General features: G+C 47.5%; 1 protein-coding gene and 1 pseudogene across 1 annotated transcript in view; one reads left to right on the forward strand and one right to left on the reverse strand.

Moving 5' to 3' along the window:
• Positions 1-11,836, reverse strand: part of Lats2 (large tumor suppressor kinase 2) — a 56,183-nt gene extending 44,347 nt beyond the window's left edge. The window contains exon 1 of the mRNA XM_021182563.3: positions 11,752-11,836. The gene's annotated coding sequence lies outside the window, so the exon portion shown is untranslated. The remainder of the gene's footprint in view (positions 1-11,751) is intronic.
• LOC147001888 (uncharacterized) lies at positions 5,741-19,882 on the forward strand (annotated as a pseudogene).
• The last annotated feature ends 5,140 nt before the right edge of the window (positions 19,883-25,022 follow it).

A 25,022-nucleotide genomic window follows, 5' to 3' on the forward strand; every position in this document is an offset into this window, starting at 1 on the left:
GCCAAGTGTCTCCACAACCACGACCCAGGGCCATGGCGTCGTCTCAACAACTGCCACGCTCACTATCATGTAATTCTGGAAACCACAGCTTGGGGATTTAGGGTTAAACATACCAAGTAGATTTCTGGCTTGTCCCTAATGTCAACCAATTCCTGATTCCCACCACTGTACCTAAGCCTGAGGCTTTACCTAAATCTTCACCCACCTGAGGGTGTGAAAATTTTCCTGATGAAGCTCTCCCCAATTTTTCTGAATAAAACAGATCCCAAACTGGCCATATTGAAGGTATTCTCTACTACAGTTGAAAGTGTTCCCCACAATACCCTGAGAATGAATGTAACATGCATGGCAAAACTCTCATAGGCATGAAATAAATGCATCTTTAAAAAGAGTGAGCAAGTACTAGAGAGTGTTCCACTCCAAGTCAAGCTTAGAGGCTTCGACTCTCATAAAGCCGAGCAAAGGCACTGGGAGACACCATCCTCAAGACCAACTGCCCCCCCTCCCCCCCCCCCGGGCTATCTATCTTTTGGGGGTGTGGCCTGATGCTCTGAAGATGCTCGGCAGTGTCCACAGCTGCCCTGGGATGACAAGAGAAAAGCACGATACTCTACAGCATGCGTGCTGCTGAGCTGTGAGCTGTAGGGTTTTTGGATTGCATATATTTTCTCCTTATAATTTTTCCACTTTATGATGCATTCATCAAGAGGTCACCCAAGACATGAGCCAAGAAGCATCCATATTCCCAACAGTGAGAGCTTGGCACCCTTCCCTGCACCCTCACCACACACATGGTCTTCACCTGCAGGGCCCTCCATAGGAAAGACAGGCTGACACGCCCCAGATCATCCCAGTCTTTACCCTCTTCCCTCTGACTCCCTCTCACTATAAAGAGCATAGAAATCTGACTTCAAAGGATAGACTTTAGAGTTTCAATAAACAAAGAAAAACTGACCCCCAAAAGAGCACTGTCTAAAGATAGGCAAAGAATTGGGACTTCTAGCTCCAGTAAAGAACCCCAAAACCACAAAACAATACCCTGCTTCACAGACTTCTTCACATGGGGCAAAAATACAGGTGACAAACATTACCCAGTACTTACTACAAGCTAGACACTGTCCTAAGTATTATATGAATTAACTTACATGTTGTTACATAACCACATTCAGCAGGAAATATTAGAAATGACATTATAGTGACTGTGCTTTATATGGAGACAGTGGTCTTGAAGAAGAAGAAGGAGGAGGAGGAGGAGGAAGAGGAGGAGGAGGAGAAGGAGAAGGAGAAGGAGGAGGAGGAGGAGAAGGAGAAGGAGAAGGAGAAGGAGAAGGAGAAGGAGAAGGAGAAGGAGAAGGAGAAGGAGAAGGAGAAGGAGAAGGAGAAGGAGAAGGAGAAGGAGAAGGAGAAGGAGAAGGAGAAGGAGAAGACAATGACTAAAGTTCCCAACATGGAATCTACATTTTAATATATGGTTTCTAGTACTCTTGAGTCGCTGAAATGGTTGTGTAAAGAAATATAGATAGTGAGCTATGAGAGTGGGCAGCTGAGCCCCAGGCCCCACATTGGCTACAGCCCAGAAGCCTAGAGTTCTGCCTAACTGATGTAAAACGGGGCATATTGCAACCACACTCATTTCCAGGGGCTTCCTGGACTGATCATCTGTTCTGAAAGACCTAGATTTCTACAACCATAAGCTCACATCCCAACAAAAGCAGGGCGGTTTCTAAAAGCCTGCAAAGCACATGTGGAGAATCCTGGCAGTGACTCCTTGGCTAGGGAACTTGCAAACGATTACTTCCTTTCCACTCACATAAAAACACAATTTCTAAAGCTTCCATTTTCTTCCCTTCCTTTCAAAAATTAGAATTGTAAACACACCTTTGATAAACACTTGACAATAAGCAATTAGGGGAGGAAGGCTCTGCCTGGCTCAGTATTCCAGGTTACAGCCCCTCGTTGTGGGGCAGCACACAACAGGTTACTTGTCAAATGCATGGAGAATAAACACACACATTCATGCCTACCAGGATCCTGAGAATGGCATGGCTCACGTGGGCAGGTCTTCTGCTTCAATGAATAGAATCAAACCTGACTCCTGCGGATAGGCCCACAGGCCAACTGATCAAACAACCCCTCACTGAGACTCTTCCCATGTGACAATCAAAACTGACACCACCTGTCTTTATAACAAATGACAATATAAGAAAGGGACATGACATCATGCAGTCACCCCACCCTCTACTCTGTAAAGGGGGAGGGGTCTTTATTTTGAGATGTGTGCGCCTGGTGCTTCTGGAAGTCAGAAGACATTGGACCCCCTGGAACTGGAGTTATGATTGACTGTGAGACCCATGTAGGTGCTAGGAATGAAACGCTAGTCCTCTAAAAGAGCAGCAAGTTCTCTTAACCTCTGAGCCATCTCTGTAGCCCCTGGTGGCATCTTTTTCTGAGATAAGGCCTTGCTATATAGCCAAGGTAAGCCTGGAACTCACAATCCTCCTGACTCAGCCTCCCCGCATCTTAGATTAAAGGCATGGGTGGAATGCCTAGGAAGTCTCAGGCACTGACAGAGACTAAGAATCTCACCTTCAGCCATTTACAGTGAAGTGAGGCAGAGGGTAAGTAAGGTAAGATGCAGAGGCGAGGCCCCAGAGGAGGGGAATCCAAGCCCAGGATGGGAGGATGGAGGGGAAGGTCAGAGAAACTGAATAGATAAGGAGTCTGCCTGGGGAGGGGGTGGGAGTGGAATTCCAGCTGGAGGGAAGAATGCAGTCTCCTCCACAGGGCTTTGAACAGTGAGACTGGGGCTTTCCTGGAGACTGGGGACAAACCAGAGGCAGCAGGACTCCATTAAGAAGGGCCTTTGGCACCGGGCGTGGTGGCGCACGCCTTTAATCCCAGCACTCGGGAGGCAGAGGCAGGTGGATTTCCGAGTTCGAGGCCAGCCTGGTCTACAAAGTGAGTGCCAGGACAGCCAGGGCTACACAGAGAAACCCTGTCTCAAAAAACAAAACAAAACAAAAAAAACAAAACAAAAAAAAAAAAAAGAAGGGCCTTTGGCAAATGAGCACAAGCTGGGTTAGAAGCAGGGTCCTGGCCAGGAATCCAGAGGCTGACTAGAGCTGGTGCAGCACTCCTGTCCACAGATGCTGGGATGGATCAAAGGGTTCCAGGGCCTGGTCACACAAACCAGTGGTCTGGGCTTAAAGGCACAAGTAGGGACCATAAGAGTCTCAGGCATTTAACCAGCCTGTAGCTATCTATTCACACACGCCATAGGGTCATCAGGACAGAGGATAGAAGTTCCTCTGGGAACATTCCTTTGGGAGGGTATGGTCTGTGACAATACGGGTTTACCACCAAAGGATGCTAGCAGACTACAGAGAGGTCTACTAGCCCTTCCACACAGCTAGGCGAGGCCAGGGCTATGAAGAAAGCAGCCATACAAAGTCCTGTTAAACCATATTTCAGGTTAAGCCATATTACTTGTGCATCCCAGCGCCAAGGCCTGGTCACAGGGGAACAAAGGAGGCCCTGGTGGCTCAAGCCATCCAAGCTTCCCCTGGAATTTGTTCTGAAACAGACGCTGCTGAGTCAGGAGGGACAGAGGACTGGGGATCATGGGTAATCTTTTCCTAGTGCATACATCATTAGGCTGACAGCATTCACAAGGAGCTCACATGCTCAGAGTCAACGGCTACATCAGGTGGCATGTCACTACCACCCCCTGCCCAAACCCAATACCTAGGATCAGTGTGGTGGTTTGTATATGATCAGCCCAGGGAGTGGCACTATTAGAAGGTATGGCCCTGTTGGAGTAGTTGTGTCACTGTGGGTGTGGGCTTTAAGACCCTCATCCTAGCTGCCTGGAAGTCAATCTTCCACTAGCAGCCTACAGATGAAGAACTCTTTTTTTTTTTAAAGATTTATTTTACTTATATGAGTACATTGTAGCTGTCTTCAGACACACCAGAAGAGGTCATCAGATCCCATTACAGATGGTTGTGAGCCACCATGTGGTTGCTGGGAATTGAACTCAGGACCTTTGGAAGAGCAGTCAGTGCTCTTAACCGCTGAGCACTGAGAACTCTTACCTCCCCTCCTGTACCATGTCTGCCTGGATGCTGCCATGTTCCTGCCTTGCTGATAATGGACTGAACCTCTGAACCTGTAAGCCAGCCCCAATTACATGTTGCCCTCATAAGACTTGCCTTGGTCATGGTGTCTGCTCACAGCAGTCAAACCCTGACTAAGACAGCTTGACCGGCTTCTGTCCTTTTCTTGTGGGATTATGAGGCTCCTGGCTTCTGTTTCGCTACCTAGGGCATGATTCTTGCTCACTTGTCCATGACATGGGTGGCAGCAGCCATCACTCATTGCTTGGTACTCTTCTCCTGTGCAGATCTCCAAGCACTAACACATGGTGGCTTTCAGGTCATGCTGGCACAAGCTCAGGGTCTCTAGTGAGGAGGAGAAGGAGGGAGAAGGAGGAGGAGGGAGGAGGAGGGAGGAGGAGGAGGAGGAGGAGAAGGAGGAGGAGGAGGAGGGAGTGGTCTGCTCCAAGGCCTTGCTTCCCACACCAATGCTTCCCTCCAGTCCTGGCCAGCGCATGGCAGCTGCTGAGACACCTTTTTGAGGAGGGAACAGGGATGCACTGCATTTCATTACACATCAGCTCTTGCCCTGGGCATTTTCCAGGTCTGTAAGCACAACCCTGGCCACATACAGCCAACGCTGATACCACGTGCCATAACCTGGCACAGTTGGACAGGAAGAGTCTAAATCAAAGGGATGGCAGAAACTGGAGCAACTTCCAGGGACAGGAAAAAAAAAAAAAAAAAGGAATCGTCTCAGCACATGTCCCAGAAGAGGGTGATCACGCACACTCTGAAGAAAATGTGCACGATACTATCAAGGATGGTGACTGGTTGCTGTCCAGGTCCTCTAAGAGTAGCCCAGAGTCTTCAAATATGCTCAACATTAATGAATGGCTATATTTGTGATATGAATCCCACCCTCATACATGTAGGACTTTGGACCAGTGCACAAACTGAACATCTATACAAGGTGGCTCTCTCACTAGGTATTAAAAAATGGCCAGCCTGTGACTGTGCAGCTTAGATGTTGAGAGCAGACAAAATAATCAATTATTTAAGACCTATGTGAAATGTGTTAATGAAAAGTTGGTTAAAAAAAAAAAAAGCCAGGCATGGTGGTGCATGTCTTTAATCTCAACACTAGAGAGGCAGCAATAAGTGGATCTCTAAATTCAAGGCTATCCTGGTCTACAGAGTGAGTTCTAAGATAGCCAAAAACCTGTTTTGAAAAAATGGGAAGTCTGGAGAGATGGCTCAGCAGTAAAGAGCACCAACTGCTCTTCCAGAGGTCCCGAGTTCAAATCCCAGCAACCACATCTGTAATGGAATCAGACGCCCTCTTCTGGTGTGTCTGAAGAGAGCAATGGTGTACTCATATACATAAAATAAATAAATAAATCTTTAAAAGAAAAAAAGTGGGGGGAAAACCCCAAAACTAAAAACCCCTCGGGCTCTAACCCAGGCTAGTATCTAGAAGATACTAGTTCCAGCCTAATTGGAACTGGTGATGTTTTCAAGACAGGGGTATAGTGTATCACAGGATACCCATCTAAGTGTTCACAACAAGTAGGCGCAAAGTTTTAATCAGGGCAGGAGACAAGAACAGGCCCAGATTCAGCATTGATAGCAAAAAATATGCCACGATGAACATGGAAGCAGGTGTGTCCACATGTGCCTCCTTTGTCAGTCAGGGTGGGAGGATGGTCTGAGAAGGAGAAAAGTCCCAGGGAAAATGCCAGTCCAGTGGTGTTCCAAGCCCACTGAAGACAGTCCTGCAAGCAGGCACTAGGCTGCACACAGAAGTGACCATGGCCCAACAGCCAGGGCAGAGTAGACTCTGAGATCCCATGCAAGTTAAAAGCACCAGGTCTTTCCTCTCTTCTAAATGGCACAGGCCTATACTACACAGAGAACAAACTCACTGAGAACTGCTCACTCCCCCTGGACAGCAACCTAAGGGACCAACTGTCACTCCCACACACCTACCCCAGTGCAATATCTGCCTACAAGATGGACCAGTGGGCTTTTCTGCAAGCTGTCTGAGACAGGCAGAGCACTCTGTTCACCCCCTCTAAGACCTGACATATGGCCACATACAGCCAGGAGATACCTATTCAAAAGCAGTCCTCCTACATCCTTAGCAGGCACTGTAGAGCACAGAGAACAGGGCTGGTCAGGGAGAGCTCCATCCACAGCAATGCCCTTTCTCTGAGTATGACTCCAATGGCCAAACAAAATATGGCCAGGCACAGTGGCACTCCTTTAATCCCAGAGGCAGAGGGCAAGTGTATCTCTCTGTGAGTCCAAAGCTAGCCTAGTCTACACAGCAAGTTCCAAGCCATCCAGAGATACATACTGTGACTCTGTCTCAAAAACAAACCAAAATAAAGCAAAAACAAACAAGCAAAAAAAAAAAAAAATTGGCTAAGGACAGTTCTTACAAGACCATCGCAAAGCCTCCCATGTCCACGCCATACTGCTCAGTCTTAACACGGAAGTCCCATTACACAAGGTAGACAGATGGCCTTAGAGACATGTGTTGAATGAAGTAGCTGCTCACAAAACACACAGTACCACTCCGCTCACGATGCATACCTAGAGTAAGCAAATCCAGAGACAGAACAGAGACTAATCAGAAGCAAAGAAATAGGAAGTGACGGCCTGATGCCCTGAGGTAATGACAAATGCTATCTGCCACAGTGACAAGAATACATTTAATGTCATGGAACTAAACTGGACATACTTGCAGACAGACAGACAGACAGACCCACACACACACACACACACACACACACACACACACACGAATAATAGTTCTCTTTCTAAACCATGGATCCTAGATGACATTCCTGGCCCTAGACACTGGGACCTAATAATGAGGCAAAGTCCCACTCTGACTGGAATTTAAACCCCAGGGGTGGCTCACAAACCATCCCACCCCTCTGTCACTCTAACTCAGACAGGCAAACACACAAAGGAGGGCTTCCACAGAGCGTCCCGGTGTGTTCTCCAAACACTCCAGTCATAAAACCAGCCAAGGGACTGGCAGTGTGGCTCAGTGTACAGCACCCACCTAGCAAGCTGGAGGCCCTGAGTTCCAGCCATGGCAACTCCTACTGCACAACCCACCCCTCCCCAAACAAACAAACAAAACCAACCCCATGAAGTTGGGTGCATCAGAAGAGCAGGAGTTCAGAACCCTTGGCTACACCGAGTTTGTGGTCAGCCTGTGCTATATGAGACCGTGTCTCAAAATATAAACAGTTGACCAGAGCAGAAAAAGTCAAGACGCTCTGTGTCCGAGTGGAGCTGAGCTGGGGCCTGGAGGGGTCACGTGTCTTGGTTCTGTCTGCCCTCTCCAGACTCAGGAACCATTTGAGACACAGGCTCAGAGGATTCTTCAGGGCCACCTCAGAAAGCTACCACCTGGTCTTCTTCAGGGTTTTGATTTTCTCTCCATCTCTCCCCCACATTTGGTAGGAGGTGCTGGTCCTAGAACACCCCAGGTACTGCCTTTTTAAGAGGTTATGTTAAACAGCACCTACTGGTGTCCCTGGTCCTTGACAGACAGAATCATCTAGAAAGAAGCCGACTTTCAGTGTCAGAGAGAAGAAGAGTCCTCGTCTCAGCTTGGAGACCTTGTAAAGACTAAACCTTAGTTTCATAGCCAAACTTGAACTTTTAAATGAAATTCTTCATGGAAACACTCATCAGTCAAATGAAGCCTACAGCCGGGGATGAGCTCCACTGAGCGACTCCCACGCCATTTTAACAAGACCTGACAGATGGGAATTTTTCCTTCATCAATAAGTTTATAAATATGACCCTTGGGAAAGAAAAATAAGTAAGTCCAGCTTTTGAAAGTTTTGGCAGTAACTGATTTAAATATATTTTAGAGTAAAGAAGACACTGAAACTGAAAACCAGCAACAACTAAGTAACTCACCTGTAAACCCCACCCTCAGGAGGCCAGCCAGTGAGTTCCAGGCCAGCCAGGGCTTCCCAATGAATCCCTACCTCAAAGCAAAGCAAAACCAAGACCCCAAACAAACTGCAAAATGAGAACCCATTACCAAGTCCTCTTCTGAGCTGGGAAGCTACCAACCACTGAGCCAGCATGTTAGGCATTCCTTCAGGCTCCCTACCCACCCAGCTCCAGCAGAATGCTAGCACATGTGGGGAGTTCTTACTCTCCTGCTTTCCAGTCCCACACAGGCTGCCTAACACATCAAACACCAACTAGTGAGCCAGCCAAAACATGTACCTGTACACACTGGGGTTCTGTTGTTGTTTGTGTGTATGGATGAATGTCACAGCATACCTGAGGTCAGAGGACAACCTGCAGGAGTCAGCTCTTCCCTTCTACCATGTAGGTTCTAGGGACTCAAACTCCCGTCATTAAATTTGAGTTATCTTGCCAGCCTTGTCTGCGACGTGGTCTGTGTGTCCCAGGCTGGCCTCAAACTCACAGTCCCCCTGCCTCCGCTCTTCTGCACTGGGATGGCAAATGTTTGCCATGATGTTCCCATTTCCTGTCATTTGTTTATATGTTTTGGGGGGTGGGAGGACGGCACATTTTAAAACAGCATCTCTTAGACCAAAACCTCCAGTTGTTATTTAAATCACATTCCCACTATAAGTAACTAGCAAAGATGAAACTAAATCAAGCAGAAAGGCCAGGCCTTGGGCCAGACACTAAATGTCAGATTTATATACCACAACATACATGTACCACCCCAGTCCTGCCTACCCCAGAAAGTCACAGGCTAAAGACTGCCCTTCATAGGAGGATCTCCCCAAGATTCAGGAAAACACTGTTTCCCCACTGTCCAATAATCCGGTCACCGTAAGACCTTGGTGAGTCTGTGTGCAGTGATCACAGTAGACAAGCGTTCCCTGCAGAATTCTAAGAGACCACCTCCTTTGGCAGTCCACATCTGAGCAAGCTTTGCCTCCTCTGAACCCAGCCCTCTCCAAGTTCCCCATGATGTACATTCTATTAAAGAACCCCAGAGGGGAAATCAACCTAGCTCAAGTACGTGTGTGGCACGCGCGCGCGCGCGTGCGCGCGCTCATGCACTCTCCGGCCTATTTTAATGTAAAAGCATGATTCTTTTAGATCTAAGGCCACCGACAAGAAAAGATGAAGGGCTACAGCTGATGGAGGAGTGTGGAGCTACTCTTGGGAGACTCTATCTTCTGTGTAAAGTCACAGGAGTGAAGAATGTATCCAGGCAGTCAGACAGTGCTTCCCAGGAGGGGGGGGGGGGGCTGGGGACTTTTAATGTTTACAAAATAAATAAAATAAAACAGGAGATAGGATGGAGTTAATTAGTAATGGAAAGTGTTAGCCCTCAGCATTCCTACTTCTGATAATGGCAGGCAGAGGGGTTCACATTCTAAATCCAGGCCTACTTTACTCAAAGCCAACTTCCATTCTTCAAGGTCTATGCCTCCCTAACTGTTTTAGAGATCGGCAGGGTCTGCAAAGGTATCAGCAATCAGAATTAACAAGAAATGCAAAGTCCTGCTATGAAATATAACACTTTTCATTCTTCCTCCCCCCCAAAAAAATCCTATGTATATCAAATATTGGCACACAAACAAAAAGTACTTGTTAATTAACTTTACAAAAAAAAAAAATCCACCACTCTCACAATGAAATCGACACAGTCTAGACATTAACCAACATAAAGTACTTGCCAAGTGAACGGCAAGCATTAAGCAGTGCCAAATTTCTCTCCTAATTTTAGTATCTCCACCAATTATCTCTACTTCCAACATTACTGTTTTATTATAGCTTCAAGATGAAACAATAAATCAAGTAGCATTCGGCTTAAAAGCATTGAGAGAAAGCAGGTAACTAACATTCAGGGATATTAGCAGCCCAAGCAAGTCCTTAAAACTCTGAGGGTGCGTGCTCCTCAGAGGCTGACACAACAGTTGTGCCTTTACACATCCCTGAACTCCAGCTGCTCCAGAGAACACAACAAGCAATGAACTTTTTAAAAGGACCGAGATTTCTGGTAATTTCTACAGCTTCCACGAAGCTGAACCGCTCCTTCTGTGGACTGGAACATATCCACCATTTGTACAGCACATTCACAGCCAAGACAACATAAATGCATTAAATTTATCATCTGTAGTCCTTCAAGCATACTATTTTTAAATAGTACGAAATGTTACTTAAAAGTTTCGCGCTATTACAAGCATGAAGTAAATACAAAACGTTGTGTTGGTCTAGGTTTCCCCATACAAACACAACACCCTCACCCCCGCGTTACCCTCCCCCACATGGCTCCCCAATAGCTTTCGTTCGAGTTTAGTGTGGATTTACCAGCTCCAACCTCCATTCTACTCTCCAGTGGGTTTTAAGGGCCTAGGGCAGGCTATTTACAACACAGCATTTAAAATAACAAGGCATTTTATTGTAAACGTGTTCCCCGCCCATCATTGAAAGTCCCTCCCACCACTGAAAGTCCCTCCCACCAAAGCCGTGATTCACGAAGGAAAGAAATAACCCACAGCTCCAATTTACATTTATACTATTCCAACTTGATGGCGAGGCTGAAGAACTCTCAGTTCAAAACTTCGGATTCTGTAATTTTGTATAGCAGCCTCTGTTGGTACCATATGAAGCTGACATTTTGAAGTGTGGTAAAAGTTAAGCAATTTCAAAGGAACCATGGTGAATTCGTTCAACAGCGTTTTCTATACCTGGATAACCAGACAAAATTTTACGAGAGGCTGAATACTGTAATGTATTGTTAACTATAGTTAAGTTAAAACAGGCTTTCTAAGCAGCGTCTGCATTCCTGTGCTGGAAGATTTTTTTTTTTTTTTTTTTTTTAGCGCCTTATTACAACAGTTGCTAAAAGGGGAGAAAAGAAAAATCACAAAAAGTAACCTTGTCTCCAGATTTAGCACTCAAAACTGGTGAGCACCATTTACTGACCTAACCTGGGGTTAAACTAAAAATACGGAGCAAGACTTGGTACAAATTCCCTAATAAGCGGCTACATTACGGGCAAGCAGGGGAAATTTAAAGGCGTGAAAAGTCCTCGCTCAAACTTTTTTGTCAACAAAATCTGCACGTCCAGTTCTCTCCCGCTCACACTCACAGGCATAAGTTTTCACCCGGCGGCCTCCTGCACGCCGCTGGTGGCCGAAGTCGCCCGGGCGAGACCCGGGCCACGCAGGCGAGGCTCGTGCGTGACCAGGGCTGGGGACCGGCGCTACGGACTCAGGCCGTGGAGTCGCGGCGGAGGCCGGCCCCGGAGAAGTCGGCTCAAAAGAGGCGTTACGCAACCGCCCCGCACCGACCGCCGGACGGCGCAGCCGGGGACGGGACACCGGACACCGGCGGGCACCGCGCCGCCGAGGGCCAGAGGTGCAGCGCGCAAGGCCGCGAGCGCGCGTGGTGGACGGCGCGGCGCACTGAGGCCCAGGCTGGGCGGGGTCGGCGCCGCGGGACGCGGGGTCTGGGCCTCCGGACGCCGCCGCGCGAGCACAACAAAGCCGCCCCGCCGCCGCCACCCGCTGCTCCTCACCCGCCCAGGACCCAGCCGACGGGTTGTCCGTGTCCTGCAGGACAGCTCGCCCGTGGGACCGGGCGGAGCCCTGTCCCGACAAACTTCCCGGCCGCGGCCCCTCACCTCCGGGAGCGCTCTACACCCTCGGCGGCGTCCTGGCCCGCGGCTCCGGGACCTCGCGCGCCGGGAGACCGGGCGCCGGTGGCGGCAGTGGCTGCTGACCCCGAAGGGTCGGGGGAGCCCGGGGAAGCGGCGGCGGCGCTGGCGACGGCGGCTCCATCTTCCCGGGGCGCTCACGCCGCGGTTCCGAAGCGCAGACCCGAGCGGGACATTCGCTACATTGTTGGCATTCCACGGGCGTCACGTGACCCCTCCTCCCGCGTCACTCCCGGCCGCATACCAGCCCGGGCGGGGCGCCCGCGGCCTTGCTACCCGCCGCCCGCTCCGCCCCACGGGCCGCTTCCTGCGCCGCCTGGCTGGGCGGCCACCTGCCCTGCACTGGGCTCGCGTCGGAAGCCGGCAGCCCGGGAGCGCCGGTTTCCCTAAACGCCTCGTACCAGTGGGTGAGAAAAGTAAGTTCACAGGCCCCGGTGCCAGCCACCGAAAGTGCAGCCGGCTGCTGAGACCCGGGCATCAAATAATAAACCGGGACGCCTGACAGCCGGGGCTTAACCGGACGCAGGCTAACCAGCTCCCTCCCTGGGCACGTTTTAGGAAAGTGCCTTATGGTTTTATAAAACACCTCAGTATTGCACGAACCAACCGAGGAGACTGGCGTTTACACTTCGGCCACTCCTTTATCCTCCATTTGGGGATTTGGTCCAGGGACTGACGCTGAGAAATAACAGCGTGGAAGCCAAGTCTTTCGTTTACTATTGGCTGTCTAACGTCACACTCCCCACCAACTTACGATCTGTGGTAAATGATGGTGAGGACTAATAGTCTTAAAAGTCAACCAGGCTTCCTCTTTAATTAGCAAACGTGACATTTGAAGTTTCAATTCCGGAAGAAATTCACAAGAGTGAAGATCATTTGTACCAGTTTTTATTTTTGTCCTCGGGAAGGAAGTCGAGCCCCCTCTCCTGTGCCAAATTCAGGCTGTATTGTCAGAGGAACCCTTGTCAGGACTGTTTTAACTGCCTCAACAGACTTTAGTCCTGGACTGCCCCTCACCCCCACCACCACCACCTCTCTAATTCCCTTAAGGCTTCTTCCAGAGATTCTCATTTCTTTGTCCTTTGAACTTTAATAATTAAGCCTCCTGCAGATTAGCCTCATTTTCTTTAGTCAGCCTGACCCTGTGTGCTACACTGACATCTTGCACCGTGATGAGAAACCAATGCATCAAGTAATACTCTAAAAGAGGAGGCTGGCACTCACCTGGGAACTTCCTCCCCCATCTCGAAGCGCACTGGCAACCTTCACTGTGTGTTAAAAGTTCCTATCTCTTGCTCTAAGAAATGTTAGGGAAGCCGGTTAGTGATGCACACCTATAGTCCCAGCTCTCAGGAAGGCAGGTGATCTCTGAGTTCAAGGTCAATCTGGTTACAGAGAGAATTCCAGGACAACCATGGCTACACAGAGAAACCTGGTAGAGGGGGAGAGGAGGGGTGCTGAGGGAGGAAGGGAGGGAGGGAGGGAGGAAGGGAGAGAGAGACAAAGAGACAGAGACACCAGGGCCAAGGGATCCAATGCCTTGTTCTGGCTTCTGTGGGTATATGCACACACACATGTGCATATGCTTAGCACAGACACACACATAAATAAAAATAAATCTTTTTTTATTTTATTTTTTTAATATTTTTTATTACGTATTTTCCTCAATTACATTTCCAATGCTATCCCAAAAGTCCCCCATACCCTCCCTGATCTTTTTTTTTAAAGAACAAAAATAACTTTCTTTTTGTCAAACAGTGGTGACACATGCCTTTAATCCCAGTACTGAGGAGGCAGAGGCAGGCTGATCTCAGAGTTCCAGGCCAGCCTGGTCTACTGAGTTAATTCTAGGACAGCCAGGGCTACACAGAGAAACCCTGTCTAAAAACAACAAAACAAACAAATAAGCAAGAACTCTTTGCAACAGCACTATTTATAATAGTGAAAAGCCAAGGACAGCTGGATGGCAGGAGCAGAGAGAGAGAGAAGCTAAGTAAAGAGGCCGGCTTTATTTCTGCCAAAGGACAAATGATTACAGACAGAATTCAGAACCAATGTGGGGTGAACAAAAGCAAACTGCAGAACTGTGCATATGTCATGACACCATCTCCATAAATAAACACAGGCTTTGGGACCTATACTCACCTCTCTTACATACCACAACCATGATAGCTATAGCCCATTTACAACCATGATAGCCATAGCCCATTTAGAAGGAATGGAAATTGGACAGAGGAGGGAACACTAGTGTTTTAAGTTAATCTACAGTGCTTGCTGCTTTTATTAAAAAGCTGAAGGTAAACTGTCAACATTCTGTTTTTTAGATTTATTTATGCGTATGAGTCTTTGGCTTGAATGCAGCCTACAGATGAAGAACTCTTACCTCCCCTCCTGTACCATGTCTGCCTAGATGCTGCCATGTTCCTGCCTTGCTGATAATGGACTGAACCTCTGAACCTGTAAGCCAGCCCCAATTACATGCTGCCCTCATAAGACTTGCCTTGGTCATGGTGTCTGCTCACAGCAGTCAAACCCTGACATGTGAGCCAGGTGCCAATGGAACCCAGAAAGGTGCATCGGGCCCCTCAGAACCAGAGATGGGGTGGCTGTGAGCCACAAAGGTGATGCTACACTATTTATGCCTTTAATTTTTAAAATGTTTTTAAACACGCGCATCTGAGACTAGAAACAGATTGGAAATAAGTGTCTTAGATAGGGCTTTGATGAGGGAACTGATCGACAGTCAATCAAGTCAGGCATCATGGAGTGTTCCCATAGTCCCGGCACTCAGGAGAGTCAGCAGGAGGATGAGAAGGCTAAGGTCATCCGCAGCTACATAGTGAATTCTAGTCCAGCTTTGAGGCAGTGAGACCCTGTCTTTAAAATAATAATAATAATAATTTTAAAAGTATAGTATCTGGTCATAGTGATTCTAGGTGATATTTTTGTCTTATAACTTTTGATACATCAATATATCAATAGTAGGATAGCCAACAACAAAAAATATTTTTAAATTAGCAAAATAAGTACATTTACGTGATGTGTGTAGCTGAGGGGAGAGAAAACACAAGGCCAGGTGAGCACAACAGCATCTTTAGTGAGAAAACCAGCATCTATAGATAGATGTTATGTTATTTGTGTGTGCCGTGTCATAGCCTAGAGTGATGGTCTAGACGGGCACTTTGTCTCACCCAGTCTTCAGAGGAACCATGTTATTAACCCTTTCTGATAGAAGAAGACCTTGAAGTACAGAGAGCCAAGTAATTTGCCCGGGATCAAAGAGCTGAGATTTGAATCTAGGTAGATCTAACTGCAGAGCTTAGGAGCACTGAATTACAAGGCTCTCTTCAGGTAATCGCAAGAAGTCATGATTACAATGTACTTATAAATACAGAAACAAGCCAAATTAACCCCTGTGCATTTATAGTGTTCTTGGCTTCTTGTTGTGTGGCTGAAGATGGAAGCCAGGGCCTCACAGGTACTAGCTAGGTAGGCACTGTGCCACTAAGCTGTCCCCCAGCCGTGACTAAAAGAAGAAATGTCTACAGAGGGAAGAAAAGAGGCGCACAAGAGCCCTGTCTCTTAGTTTCAGTCAAAGCAGAGACAGCTGTCATAGACCTTGCTAGCGCTGGGAGTCAATTCTCCAATGAGGCTCCTGAAGTAAAGATAGGATAGTCTAGGGGTCCACCCAAAGAGAATGTCCATCAAGACTGACACCCTGCTCATGTTGTTTCTGAGTGCAGAAATCCTGATTATTGACTTAGCCTCCTTCATGGTGTGGGTGTCTGGAGAGCAGGGGCTGGTCTTCAGGCCCAATCTTGTCTCCTTATTTGTCACCAGTGTGTTGGAGACTCATCGGATCTGTCTCAAAGTTTTCTTTCTAGACAGTCATGAAAATGTAGAGCAGGATCAGAGATGGCAAAGGGCCTGGATGCCTGGGAAGAGGCACACCACACTGACCCGTCTCATTAGAAGTTGGTTTTCCCCCATATGTTTTGTCTCTCATTAACCAGGCTACAGCTTCCTGCACAACAGGAAACTATAAAGAACCTCCTAACTGACAAGCACATCAAATATACTTTAAAGCCATCTTTACTGTGACAAATATCAAAGTTTAAGCATGAACCATTTCTGCTCAAGTGTGGTGGTGGAAACCCACCAATCCCAGCACTCAGGATGCTGGGATGGGGAGATTGAGAGTCCTAGGCCAGCTTACACTATATCAAGAGACCTGTATAGATGCATGAATGGAATATTATCTATATCTGAGTCAGCTCCAGGGAACTCCTTCTCTATTGATCGTTGGCTACTGTGGCTCAAAGCTTTGGGACTTAACCACATCACCTTTGCTAGTTAGCCGATATGTTTCCATGATGCCTTGAGCTCATTTTTAAAACTTTAAAAATTTATTTTATTTTGTTTTTTTCTGATCAGAGTTTCTCTGTGTAGCCCTGGCAGTCCTGAAACTTACTCTGTAGACCAAGCTAACCTCAAACTCAGAGAGAGTCACCTGCCTCTGCCTCCCCAGTGCGTGGATTAAAGGTATGTGCCACCATACCCAGCTTATTTATTTTTATTCTATATGTGTGGGTGTTTTACCTGCAAGTATGTCTATGTACCATGTGCATGCAGTGCCCTAAGAGGCTGAAGAGGGACAACAGATCCCCTGGGGCTGGAGTTAGTGACGGTTATAAACCAATGACATCTAAAATAGGCCAGCCTTCAAGCTGCAGAATTTGACTCTTAACTCCAATGACAACAGGAAGTATTTGTAGGGCCCTCTCTCTGCAGTGGGTTGCTTGGTGGACAGAGGACCCTCCCCAGGGTTTGACAAACAGAAGAAAGTAGAGGAGAAATAGGAAACATTTTCACTCTTCCGTTGGCTTTTCCTCTGCCTCCGTTGTCTTCAGTTAGGCAATGGGCTCCTTTTCTTCTCTCCTATTAAGTCTGGCTGTCGGTGTGGTAGCTTAGGCCAGTAACCCCAACACATGGGACAGAAAAGCAAGAGGCACTGGATTCAAGGTCATCCTCTGCCTCATAGCAAGTAAGCAAAAAAGGGCTGGTGTACGCCTTAGCAGGCAAGGGGCTAACAGCAAACCTGGTGACCTGAGTTCATTCCTGGGATCTGCATGGTGGATAGAGAGAACTGACTGGAGTGTTGAGCACACACAAACACAGACAGACAGACAGACAAATTTGAAAAGAATTTTTTTTTTTTTTTAGAAAGGCCTAAACAGGGCTGCAGAGATGTCTCAGCGGTTAAGAATATCGACTGCTCTTACAGAGGTCCTGAGTTCAATTCCCAGCAACCACATGGTGGCTCACAACAATCTATAATGGGATCTGATGCCCTCTTGCTACAGTGTACTCATATACATAAAATAAATAATTCTTAAAAAGAATTTTAAGGGCTGGTGAGATGGCTCAGTGGGTAAGAGCACCCAACTGCTCTTCCGAAGGTCCAGAGTTCAAATCCCAGCAACCACATGGTGGCTCACAACCATCCGTGATGAGATCTGGCGCCCTCTTCTGGAGTGTCTGAAGACAGCTACAGTGTACTTACATATAATAAATAAATAAATCTTTAAAAAAAAAAAAAAGAAAAAAAAAGAATTTTAAAATGTGATGGTTTGTACATGCTTGGCCCAGGGAATGGCACTATTAGAAGGTGTGGCTTTGTTGGAGTAGATGTGTCACTGTGGGTGTGGGCTTTAAGGCCCTTATCCTAGCTGCCTGAGGCAGTTTTCTGGTAGCAGCCGTCAGATGAAGATGTAGAATTCTCAGCTCCTTCTGTACCATGCCTGCCTGGACACTGCCAAGCCCCCACCTTGATGATAATGGACTGAACCTCTGAACCTGTAAGCCAGCCCCAATTAAATGTTGTCCTTATAAGAGTTGCCTTGGTCATAGTGTCTGTTTTCAGCAGTAAAACCCTAAGACAAAAATTAAAGAAAAGCCAATTAGGCTGGGCAGTAGTGGCACATGCCTTTAATCCCAGCACTTGGAAGGCAGAGGCAGGCAGATTTCTGAGTTCAAGGCCAGCCTGGTTTACAGAGTGAGTTCCAGGACAGCCAGAGCTACACAGAGAAACCCTGTCTCGAAAAGAAAGAAAGAAAGAAAGAAAGAAAGAAAGAAAGAAAGAAAGAAAGAAAGAAAGAAAGAAAGAAAGAGAGAAAAGAAAAATAAATAAAAACAGAAGCCAATTAGCATCTTAACCCAGGGCCTTTCAAACACTGTCCCACTGAGGCCTTTAGCCACACTTAAGTTTTTTTTTCTCAGCAATCAAATAGTTTGGATATCAGGGCTAAATCCCTAGGATATCAGCTCTCACACTTGCCTTGCACTTTTAAAGTATGAACTCTTCCTTGATTTTAAATAATTTGTAATAGCTCTACTTCTAGCTATTACAGAGAGAGATGGCCCTAGAAACTGCACACAAGCTTCCTGTGTGTAGTTGGGGCAGCTCAGGACCCAGGACCTCACAGACCTGCTTGTCTGGATGCCTCCAGTCATGCTCAGGTATTTTCATTTTCCAAATAGGCTCTGTGCTTCTCAGACGAGTGATAATATATGAGGTTGCATAAATCAGCCTTGCTCAATGAGCTAAGGCTTGTTCCCAGGAAAGCTCACAGCAGCAATCTCATGAAGATGGAATCACGTTCTGATTTAAACGATTCTTTTGACAGTTCATATTACTAAGAGACAGATTGGTAAGGGAGACAGTCTCCTAACAGATCCGTCCCCCTTTGCACTCCCCTGGTGCTGATTGACCTTACATGAGTAGATGCCCTCTCTGGTGTGACAGTTACAGTGTACTCACATACATAAAATAAATAAATAATTCTCTTTTTAAAAAAAAACCCCAATAACAACAAAAATGTAAAACAAGGCTCAAGGGTAGGTGCATACCTTTAGAGGCAGGAGGACCTCTGTGAGTTCAAGACCACTTTCTACAGAGTGATTTCCAGGCCAGTGAGGCCCTACCTAAATAATAACAAAAACAAAACCACAAAACAGGCCAGAGAGGTGGCACAGTGGTAAAGAGCAATGGCTGCTCTTCCAGGGAACCTACCTACCTGATGGATGGCTCACAACTGGCTAACTCCAGTTCTGGGGGATCTGATTACTAACCTCTGGTCTCTTCAGGCACCAGACACAGAAGAGGCACACAGACATACATAAGAGAAAACATTGAAAACAAAAAAACAAAAAATAACCAGGCCAGGTTTGGTGGAACATGCCTTTAATCCCAGCACTTGGGAGGCACAGGCAGGTGATCATTGTGAATTTTGGGCCAGCTTGGCCTGCCTAGTGAGCTCCAGGCCAGTTAAGGTTACATAGGAAGCTCTAGTCTCAGAAACAAACGACAAAAACATACAACAATGAAGTACTATCTCTGGCCCAATCTGGTCTCAAACTTCTGGGCCCAAACAGCCTGTCTCAGTCTCCCGAATACTGGAGCTACGTGCTGGCAGATCCAGCTGGCTCAGTCAAACCATCTGTTTATTCATTTATTTTTGAGAGGGGATCTCATGAGATGAACTCTTCTCCCTCAAGCCCCCTTGCCTCTGCTTGCTGGTATATAAGTATGTGCTGTGCCACACCTGCTAAACATTTTAATGTACTATTTTGTATCAAATATTGGTAAACTTTATGAAGAATAAGTCCAAGGCTTTTGTTTTATCACAATCGATTTCTGTAACAAAATAAGCATGTCCGAGTTACTTGGGAGGAACCAGATAACCTAAATCTACCAAAAAGATTTAACTGTATAATTAATTGATTGTAAAGGAACCGATTTCGTGATCTATTCTTAACTCCGAATGTAAGAAGAACTGTGAACGAGCTGCTGTTTGGGTTGTTCACTGTTACTTTAAGCGGCAGCTGTTTTGCTTTATCTACCAGATACCAGATCAGAAAAAGGAAAATGAAGTGTGTTATCATTAGATGCTCGAAAAACATGGCCAGAAGAAAGCCAGGAGCAGACCGTGAGAAGTCGACTCCAGGGCAGAAGTGGAAGCAGGCCTGTGAGGCCCTGGCTGCCAGATTCCGAAGCAAAAGGAAGCAGTTGCTGCAAACTGTATTTGATTATGGATAATGGAAGGCCAAGAAGAGTTGGAACCAGGCGGGGCGAATGCCCCAGAACTAATCCCTTTGAAAAGGACAGAAGTGAGAGAAAGGATCAGAATTTGAAATAAAGCTACTTAGAAAGGGAAAGGGGCTGAAGCAAAGTCAGGAGGAAAGTTGGTATTTGAGGCATGCAGAGAATGGACTCTGAAAGAGTAGGCAGGATGTTAGAGCAGAGGGGATATGAAGTAAACAGAGTGGATAGAAGAGATGACATAGCTCTGTGGTTAAGTCCCGTCAAATTAAAAGCTAACGAGGCCGTAGTGTATGCCTGTGCTCCCTAGCTACTCAAGCTGCTAAGGCAAGAAGATTCCTTGAGCACAAAAATTCACACACACACACACACACACAAATGAAAAAGGTCTGGGTAATGGAGACCCTGGATAAACAAACAGACCACAACCACCACCATCAGCTACAAAGCTGGACACAGTGGGGCACACCTGTAATCCCAGCACTTAGAGAGCAGAGGTATGAGAACCAGGAATTCAAGGTCAGCCTTAACTCCTGGCTAGCCTGGGCTACAAGAGAGCCTGTCTAAAATACACAAAACGAAGCACAAAACAAACAACTTTTTTGGGGGGGGGTTGTTTTTTTGTTTGTTTGTTTTTGGTTTCTTTCGAGACAGGGTTTCTCTGTACAGCCCTGGCTGTCCTGGGACTCACTTTGTAGACCAGGCTGGCCTCAAACTCAGAAATCCACCTGCCCCTGCCCCTGCCCCTGCCCCTGCCCCTGCCCCTGCCCCTGCCTCCTCTGCCTCTGCCTCCTCTGCCTCTGCCTCCTCTGCCTCTGCCTCCTCTGCCTCTGCCTCCTCTGCCTCTGCCTCCTCTGCCTCTGCCTCCTCTGCCTCTGCCTCCTCTGCCTCTGCCTCCTCTGCCTCTGCCTCCTCTGCCTCTGCCTCCTCTGCCTCTGCCTCCTCTGCCTCTGCCTCCTCTGCCTCTGCCTCCTCTGCCTCTGCCTCCTCTGCCTCTGCCTCCTCTGCCTCCTCTGCCTCCTCTGCCTCCTCTGCCTCCTCTGCCTCCTCTGCCTCCTCTGCCTCCTCTGCCTCCTCTGCCTCCTCTGCCTCCTCTGCCTCCTCTGCCTCCTCTGCCTCCTCTGCCTCCTCTGCCTCCTCTGCCTCCTCTGCCTCCTCTGCCTCCTCTGCCTCCTCTGCCTCCTCTGCCTCCTCTGCCTCCTCTGCCTCCTCTGCCTCCTCTGCCTCCTCTGCCTCCTCTGCCTCCTCTGCCTCCTCTGCCTCTGCCTCTGCCTCTGCCTCTGCCTCTGCCTCTGCCTCTGCCTCTGCCTCCTGCCTCCTGCCTCTGCCTCTGCCTCTGCCTCTGCCTCTGCCTCTGCCTCTGCCTCTGCCTCTGCCTCTGCCTCTGCCTCTGCCTCTGCCTCTGCCTCTGCCTCTGCCTCTGCCTCTGCCTCTGCCTCTGCCTCTGCCTCTGCCTCTGCCTCTGCCTCTGCCTCTGCCTCTGCCTCTGCCTCTGCCTCCCAAGTGTTGGGATTAAAGGCGTGCACCACCACTGCCCGGCAACAAACAACTTTTTAAAAAAACCCTATCACCTGAAGCAAAGAGGAGGGAGCAGCCCCCCACCCCACCCCATAAAGGGTATGTTTTGTGAAGACAGGGTGAGTTTGCTGTTCACCAAGATGCTCCATCTCCACACCGAGCCCAAAACTCACAAAATATGTCATTTGCGGCTAAGTGGAAATGTACTTCTAACATAAGCAGAGTCAGATGTACTGATAAACATCTGGGGCTCCAGGTCAGCCCCCAAATCACGGAGACCAGCTAATGCCACAACTGCTGTGTCGCTGAGCTGCCCTGTTTGCTGACTTGGGATAGTAAATGCACTTGCCACTTCCTGGTACTTTCAGCTCTTGGTGGTTTGGGGGACATCATCCCATCACATGTTAAGATCATCTGTGCCACAGACGGAGTCACTGGAGCAACAGAAACCAATGTCCCTCAAATTCACACAGGCTGAAGATCCAACAGCAAGGTGTGGAGAAGATGGTGCTGACAAGCTGAGCCCCAGCCTCTTCTCTCACTCCACATAGTCTTGGTGTCTTAGGTTTCTGTTGCTGTGAAGAGACACCAAGACCAAGGCAACTCTTATAAAGGAAAAGATTTGATTGGAGCTGGTGAATGGAGCAAGTCTGGTCCATTGTCTGTTTTATATAGCATATGGGCTAAGAGGGTTCAGTCCGTTATCATCATGGTGGGAAACATGGCAGCAGGCAGGCAGGCATGGTGCTGGAGAAGGAGCTAAGAGTAAGAGTTCTACATCTTGATCCACAGTCAGCATAAAGAGATTGTGTGCCACACTGGGCATAGCTTAAGCATGGGAGACCTCAAACCCCACCCCTAGGGACACATTTCCTCCAACAAGGCCTCACCCACTCCAATAAAGCCACACCCCCTAGGAATGCCACTCCCTATGGCCAAGCATTTAAACACTTGAGTCTATGGAGGCCATCCTATTCAAACTTGGGTGGTCTTTATCATGTCTGTGGCCACCACCTGTGTTTCTCTACATGACTGGCCCTCTGTGCATGTCTACATATGCTTGGTATTAGGACATAGTCATGCTTGATCAGGGCCTGCCCTGATAGCTTCAGTTTGACTTCGTCTACACAGACCCTATCTGTAAATAAGGTGATATTTTGAAGTACTAAGGGTTAGGATGCCAACATAATGCACTTTGGAAGAACACAGGCCCACCCATCATGAGGGTGAATGGAGCAAGTCTGGCCCATGGTCTGTTTTATTGTCCATAGCATATGGGCTAAGAATTATGTTAAGATTTCTAAGTTATTGAGAGAAGAAAATCAAAAGAAGAGAAGCATTTCATGACCCATGGACAGGATGTGCAATCAATATTGCAGTGCCTATGATGCAAGCCATAACTGGAGCATGGTCATGCACATTCGATCTCTCATCTCCCGTGGCTGCTTTCTCTTTACAGCAGACACTATTGCAACATATGTGGCCAATAAAACCCTAAATATTTGCTGTCTGTTCTTTACAGAAAAAAAAGTTGTCAACCTCTGCTCCAGAGCAGTGCCAGCAGGCGTGGAAAAGCTCTGACTGGGATGGAGAGTCACGAGGAGGCAGGATCCACACAGTGTTGTCAGGGGAGGCAGAGCAGGGAGTGGGGTCAGTGACCCTTGTTTCTCTAGCATCCCCTACCCATACCTACATTACCATATAGCCCAGGAGGTGCCCAGGTACAAATTGTGGGTTCAGACTACTGTACAAATGTTTAGCCTACAAATTTGAAAAAACAAAACTTTTTTTTTCTGTGTAAATTACTATACTGATGAAATGAGACGCATATAAAAGCCAAATTCAGGCTGATCTGCTAGACCACCACTCTTAAGACCTCGTTGAGTAATGAGACCAGCCTTCAAGGGCAGGGTGAAGCCTATTGTCAAACCCCAGGGTTCCCTGTTGATATGATTTGGATGCATCTTCACAAAAGCTCCATGCAGGAAACTTAGTTCCAAATGCATCTGGTGATGGCTTTTCGTGGTGGGGCCTTTGGAAACCGATTTGAGTTTGATAAGGAAAAGAGGACTGAGTCCCTTGGCTTAAAGATAAGGGGAAAGGGATCCTGTATCTTCAGGGATATTCATTGCTGTCCACTGCTATGATGACCAAAAGCCGTTTGGGGAGGAAAGGGTTTCTCTTATAGCTTACAGTCCATGATGAAGGGACTCAGAGAAGGGACTGGGCAGGAACTGAAGCAGTAGCCATGAGGAGCACTGCTCACTGGCCCACCTTCCGTGGTTTACTTCAGCCTGTTTTCATATACAACCCAGGGCCCTGCGCTCAGGGATGGCACTGCACAGTGAACTAGGTCCTCCCGCATCAATCATTAATCAAGAAAATGCCCCCACAAAGCTGAGAGTCAGCTCACTGGTTAGGAACACTGGCTGCTCTTGCAGAGAATCCAGGTTCAGTTCTCAGCACCCACCCGATGGCTCATAAGCATCTGTGACTCCAATCCCATTTTCTAGCCATTGCTGGCATCAGGCATACAGGTGATCTACAGGTGTACTACTTGCAGGTAAAACACTCATATACACTAAATAAATAAGCCTTTAAAAAAAGAGCCTGGGGCTGGAGAGATGGCTCAGTGGTTAAGAGCGCCAACTGCTCTTCTAAAGGTCCTGAGTTCAAATCCCAGCAACCACATGGTGGCTCACAACCATCCATAATGAGATCTGATGCCCTCTTCTGGAGTGTCTGAAGGCAGCTACAGTGAACTCACATATAATAAACAAACAAACAAACAAACAAATAAATAAATATTTAAAAAAAAAAAGAGCCTGGCTGTGGTGGTGCATGCCTTTAGTCCTCGGGAAGCAGAAGAGGGCAGATCTCTGAGTTTGAGGCCAATCTGGTCTACAGAATGAGTTCTAGGGCAGCCAGGGCTATTCAGAGAAACCACATCTTGAAAAACCAGGGGAAGGAAGGAAGGAAGGAAGGAAGGAAGGAAGGAAGGAAGGATCCTCACAGTCTTACCTATAGGCTAATATGATGTAGGCAATTCCTCAATTCATGGTTTTTGGTTTTTCTCATTTTGTTTTCCTCTGGGTACCTCTAGCTTATATCAAGTACAGCAGGCTGCTATAATTCCCCTTCACCAGGCTGGATGCAGTAAGAGGCTCTGGACAGATACTGGTTCTCTATGGTTTTTCAAGACTCCTGTGGAAAATGAATGTCTTTATTAATTACCCAGGCTCTAGTGATCTGAGTAAGAACGTGAATAGGGGGCAAAGAAACAGCCAATTGGTTGAGAGGGCTTACTGCAGCTCTTACTACAGCTCAGTGGATCCTGCATCTTCCTCCCACCTCTGCAAGCACCAGCACACATGACACACTAGACACTCACACACACACATAAAACCAACACCCAGCCAACCAAAAAAACCCTCCACCACACGTACAAACCAGACTTCGACACCCATCTGGTGATGGTGTACACCAGACCCACCATTCTTTCTTTCTGAAGGCCTTTGCATGTTTTCTCCATCCCTCAAACTCAGTTGACCCCAGGTCACCTTGTCTGGGACAGCAGCAGAGAGGCTGGAGATGACTTCTTAGAAGAACTGCCTAGTTT

This window comes from Mus caroli, unplaced genomic scaffold (genome assembly GCF_978045245.1).
Source record: "Mus caroli unplaced genomic scaffold, Mus_caroli_1 scaffold_12, whole genome shotgun sequence".
Taxonomy (NCBI): domain Eukaryota; kingdom Metazoa; phylum Chordata; class Mammalia; order Rodentia; family Muridae; genus Mus; species Mus caroli.